This window comes from Sorex araneus, chromosome 6 (assembly GCF_027595985.1).
Source record: "Sorex araneus isolate mSorAra2 chromosome 6, mSorAra2.pri, whole genome shotgun sequence".
Taxonomy (NCBI): domain Eukaryota; kingdom Metazoa; phylum Chordata; class Mammalia; order Eulipotyphla; family Soricidae; genus Sorex; species Sorex araneus.
The window spans coordinates 25,305,965-25,311,964 of NC_073307.1; positions in this window are offsets into that span (position 1 = coordinate 25,305,965).

A 6,000-nucleotide genomic window follows, 5' to 3' on the forward strand; every position below is an offset into this window, starting at 1 on the left:
TTGATTCCTCCGTCCCTCTCAGAGAGCATGGCAAGCTACCGAGAGTATGATAATGTATTATTATTATTATTAAGTACTCAATTTCCCGCAGATTTAGTAAAGATTAGGTCTTTCCCTTTATGTGTGGGAAGCAGCTTGTACAGGGATCAACGGTATGTTAGTATAACACAAATCTTAGCTATACTAACACCAGCATTTTCTCAGTGAACTCATTAATGGGGCTGGCGGGGAAGTATCACACTCTTCCTAGATGAGGAAAAGAGATCAGTGTTTCACGTACATTACACACACTTATATGCATATAGTTTTGTTTTTTTGGGGGGTCATACCTGGCAGTGCTCAAGGCCGACTCCTGGCTTCGCAGTCCCGGCTCACTCCTGGCAGGGCTGGGGGAACCATATGTGGTACTAAGGATTGAACCCAGCTTGGCTGCGTGCAAGGCAAGTGCCCTGCCAGCTTTTACTATCTCTCCAGCCCATATTTGCATTTACATTCTAGACACACACACACACACACACACACACACACACACACACACACACGCACACATGCACGCACATACACACCATAACCCACAGGCTCTAATATCTGAGAAGGGGCCAGATGAGGGGATGGATCTGTCTCATCTGTGTTCTACACTTAAAGCTGAGGCTCACTTGAACTTTTCCCCAAAAACTTGGCCCAGAACTAAAGATCCAGACACACCCCATGCTGAGTTCCACCCTCCCTCCTCACTCCCTCCCTCCTTTCCTCCTTCCCCCTTCCCTTTCTCACTACCTTTCCCCTCCTTCTCCCCTCCTCCTCCCCCCTTCCTCCCCTTCCCTCCCCTCCTCTCCTTCTTTCCCTTAACCTTCCCCCTCCCCTCCCTTCCCTTCCCCTCCTCTCCTCTCCCTCTTCCCTCCCCTTTCCCCATCCCTTCCTCCCCTCCCCTTCCCTCTCCTCCTTTTCTCCCTTTGCTCAGCCTTCCCCCTTCACCTCTCCCCCTCCCCTCTCTTCCTCTCGCTCCCCCTTCCCTCCCTCCCCTCATGCTGCTGAGAGCACCTGGCCAGGTGGGACTTGCCAAGACCCCAACAACATGCAACCTGACTCTGGCTGAGCCAAGTGTAGGGTCAGGAGGGCCGATACCTCTCTGAGCATTGTGGGCGCATGGTGCGTGGTGCATGCTGCCCATCTCTGGAGACACCTGCTTCAGAGCTCCCAGAGGTCGCTCACCTGACCACCCCCCAGGCTCTCAGCATCAGGCCTCCACATTCTTCCCAGACAAGGATGCCACAAGCCCTGTTCACCACCTTCCTCCAGCCCACCACACCCCACACACATACGCCTGTTGCTTGACAGACCCACACGTACTAAGCTCTGGACAAGCAAACGCCATCCAGTCGCCAGCCCCCTCCCCCCACCTCCGCAGCTGGGAACAGAGCCCACGGGCGCCCCCATGCTCTTAAGTCACCCTGCTGGACAGCAAGCACCTGGTGGTTCGATCTAATACTGACTCCGAAGATCATTCCAGATGTGCTCGCTAGCTCTGCACGGCTGAATTTAAGGCAGGGGGATGATCCTGAACCACGGGATCAGGGCAGGCTCTCTTTGAGTGGCTGGGTCCTCACGTTGGTGGGGTTACCCTGAGGAGGCGGCAGTCTCACCTGTGAAACTCACCATCAGCTTCTGCTTGCAGCTCAGACATGGCCAGCCCGGCCCACCATCATGGAAGACAGATGGTTCCCTGGTGGCAGCCTGGCTGGGTCCCACCGCCATAGGGGGAGACAGAGGCTGCAGGCAGGGACACCTCTGTCAGGGGCTGCCATCCCCACCACCAGGAGGCCACGAGGAAGTCCCAGGACAGCAGAGAGCTTGCTGTGTCCATGCTGCCCTTCCCCACCACCTCTCGGCCCCCACACCCCACTTCCTCGCTCAGCGCCTCCTTTCACGAAGTGGTGTTTGGTGGGATGCTTTCCTGTCCTGGTATTAGGACCAGCCGGCCCGCGGGCCTTCTTCCCTTGTCCCACCTAGGGCAGACCCACATTTGCAGCCATTGAACCTGGCTCCCACACAGTGCCCTGGCTCAGAGCCCTCTCTTTCCTGGGGGCCCCGGGTGGGGGGCACGGCTGGCAGTGTTCTCCTGAGCCCTCCTCATACCAGCACCAGCAGGCCCATACCCCCGGGGTCACGGCCCAGCATGTAGCGGGTCTGGTCCAGTGGGAGTGCCAGAGAAGAAAGATGATGTGACATTCTACAGTGTCCAGCACACTTCCAGCCTCAGCAGCCACCAATCACCCTCAGTGGAGAGAAAGGCGGGGGCAGGACCTGCAGCAAGCGCCCTCTGGGCCAGCTTTCCCCTTCCACCTCTGTGTCCTACGGTCCAGGCGAGCTCCAACCCACCCACCCAGCCTCCTTGCCCTGCAGAGCGAGTCTGCACTGGCCAGAGCAGATCTGCCAAGAGGGACCATTGTGTGACTCACCACTGGGCACCCTCTCTAGGGTTCCAGATGGACCACCCTCCCCTGGTCCCAGGGCTGCAGTGCCGGGGAGGACCAGGTAAGCAGGGTCCCTGGCAGCCCTCAGGGCGAATCCCCCAGCCCAGAACGCTGCTGCGTGAACTGCTTGTGGGCTGGAGCAGAGAAGGGGTGGGCATTTTCCCAGAAGGAGCCTCTGCTTCTCCGGGCCCACTTCTACCTCCTTCAAGTGTCCCTGCTCCCCGCCTCCCTCCCCGGGTTGGCTGGTGGAGTGCTGCGTGGGGCTCAGCCTGCATTCTTGGGCTCTTCTGCCAAAGAGATCAAGATCAAGGGCAGCTCCGGGAAAATGAAAGACTCCGAGGGGTATGTGGCCATGGGAGTCCTGGACGCCTGTGTCCATGCAGCTGACCCTGCTGTTGGCCTCAGCGGAAGCATCTCTGAGGTCCTTTCCCGCCTCCAACAGGAGGGAAAGAAGCATCTGGTGATTTTCAAGGTGATGTGCCCCCCGGCACCCGCCCTTTCCTTGGCAGCACTTTTCAGAGGTTCCCTGGGAGCAGTTCATTCTGTGAGGTTTGGAGCCCACTGAGTGTGACTTGACTCCGGGCAATGCCAAAGGACTTAGCAGCCCCTGGAGGCCAGGCTGCCTGGTGCTGCTCTCTGCATTCACTCTGGGTCCCTGGGCTATGTTTTTAGGCCCCATATGTCATTTATTGATGCCTTAATGGCAAGGGACTTCCAGGAAGTGCTTACGGCCCTCCCTGGTCAGATGATCAGAGCCAGCAGTGTTGGGGGCCTCCCAAGCCACAGTCAAGGTGCCTGGGGAGCCAGAGGATGCAGGGATGCAACTCACGGCCTTATATATGTCAGGAATGTGTCCCTGACCCCTGAGGGCATCTCTCTGTCCCTTCTTCTCTGTCCTTCAGAGGGTGGGAATAGGATTCTTCTTAGGCTGTATCCCAAAGTAGCCTGAAATTCTGTGTCTTGAAGACACCAGCTCTGGGTGTCATGTCAATATCTGACAGCAGAGGGCGCTGCAGCACAGCAATTGGAGGCTGAAGAGTGGATGCAGGCAGCCTCCACGTGACCGGCGTGGGACTGTTACTTTTGAGCAATGAGAGAGATGTTGGTCCTGGAGGCTCAGGAGGACCGAGTGGAGCCAGAATGGACCTCCGGGGTAAGGCAAGGACTTGGTAAGGTAAGGACTCATGTGCAGCTCCTTGGGACCTGGCCTTATACTTGGAGAGGTGGGTGTTCTAGTTAAATACCCCCAGATATCTTCCCTGCCTTGATTCTTCTTTTATTTTTTTTGTCACACCAGGCAATGCACAGGGGTTACTTCTGGCTCTGAACTCAGGAATTACTCCTGGCGGTGCTTGGGGGACCATATGGGATGCTGGGAATTAAACCTGGGTCGGCCATGTGCTAGGCAAACAAACACCCTGCTGTACTATTGCTCCAGCCCGCTGCCTTGATTCTTTCAAGACCTCCAAGGTACCCTCCGCTGAGGGTCCCAGCTGGCCCCTTGTGATCAATGTTCTGCTACTCTCCTCTCATCAAATTCAGAGATAATTCCCTGCTTTACAGGTGAGAACAACGAGGCTCAGGGAGGTCAGGCAACTTCTCCAGAGTCACACAGCCATTGAGTGACTGTCATTAGGCCCCTGTCATTTGGCTCCAGGGCCCTTCGCATAACCAAGATGCTGCCCAGGCCAACGCTCAGAAAGTGGAATTTCTTTCCCAAAGCCTCATTCCCTGCATAAAGGTCCTGACTTCTCTGTTTCTCTGCCATCATCTGTGAGATCTAATGACTCTTTGCCGACCACACCCGTAATCTTAATAACCAGGGGAAATGCCCACCCTGTGAGCTGCGGAAGCTACTCCGTCCTTCCTGCCCCCATCGGGCCTGCCAGCCCAGCTGACAGCCAGAGGACAGCTGCACCCTCCTGGTCTTTTCCTTTCAGGCCATAAGTGGGCTGACACCAGAGGCAAGTGAGGCAGGGCAGGATGGGGCTGAGGGGTGGAGTGAGCAGGAAGGGGCAGGAGTGTGAGCAGGGGAGGGTCAGGGAGGGGCGTGAGGGGCCAATGCACCTCTGAGGTCCCACCATGGATCCCCGCTGTGCACTAGCAGTCCAGAAGGCCGATTTTGAGACACTGATGCTGGAGGCGTTTTATTTGCGGCTATCCTTCATTTGTGAGGTGAAAGGGCCTGAACCCAGGGCCCTCACACATGCCAGGCAAGTGCTCTACCGCTGAGCCACACCGCTGGCCTGAGGTATTGCTACAGTCTGCCCCAAGAGCATGTGGCAAGCTCACTTGTCATGTGTCCAGCAGCAGCTGCCCCTGGGGGACGCCCTGGCTTCCTACCATTCCACGGGAGATGCCATTGGCCAGGGAAGGAGATGCTGTGCCCCTGGGAGGGTTGTGGAGAAAGACTTGAGAAGCAGAGGGAAGAACCCAATGCTGCATGGGGCTCAGGGAGGGCGAATCCTGGGGTCTGAGCAGGGAGGCTGCGGCTGGGCGAGTGAGGGTGGCTGTGACTGCTGACACAGAGAAGCCCCCTCCCCCGGGGCGCCCTCAGAGGCAGATGCAGGCTCTGCACCCCAACTGCTGCCTGCAGGGACCTGGAAGGCTCGCCCGGGGATGCAGGGTCAGTGTGGACAACTGTCCCCATTTCCATACCGCTGCCCTCAGAGAACCCACACGAACCCACACCAAGGCTCCTCCCAGAGGGTGCCCTGGGGGGCTGGAATAGGAACTGTCACCAGCTCCACGGAGCAGCTTGGATCCTGCTTCTGTCTGGCCTCAGTTTCCCCACACTTGGAGAAACACAAGCATGACCAGCCTTGGCTCTGATGCCCCCCACCCAGCCCCAATGCTCTCCACTGCAGGCTCAGCAAGGGGAGAATGGACAGCAAACTCCCCAGAGGGGAGAGTTTTAAGGTCTCCAAAAGCATCTTATTTTTGATGCAAATACTTAAAATAAAATCCCTGAACCATATGGATTCAATTTTCTCTTGGAGACAGATTCTTGACAACCTTGCCCAGGGAGGGCAGGCTGGGGAGCAGGAGTGGGAATGAGACGGGTCCCCCTGGGGAAGGGACATCCCTGAGCTCTGGGCCCTGCTCTTATGGCAAGCCCCTCCCCTCTGCAGCCCTGCACGCAGCCTCGTCTTTCTACCCCCAGTGACCAAGGTGGCCCTGAAGGAGGGAAGGCTGCGTCAGACTTTACTCAGCTGTCAGCTTCTCACCAACGGAGTCAGTCCCAGTCCGGGCCAGAAGCCCCCATGGAGTGTCCACGTGCCTGACCCATCTGTTGGTTGACCGCGCCCCTTCCCTTCCCAGGGAGCAGTGATCCTACCCACCCCACTTCCCCAGCCTGGACTCCAGGGCCTGCTGAGGAGGTGCATTCTCCCTGTCCACTACTGGGCTATACCACTCAGCGGATCACACAGCACAGCCTTGGGGACCCTGCGTCCAGGAGGGCCCCCATCCAGGTGGGGCTCCCTCCACACCATGGAGAACTGAGTCAGTCTGCAGAGCCAACAGT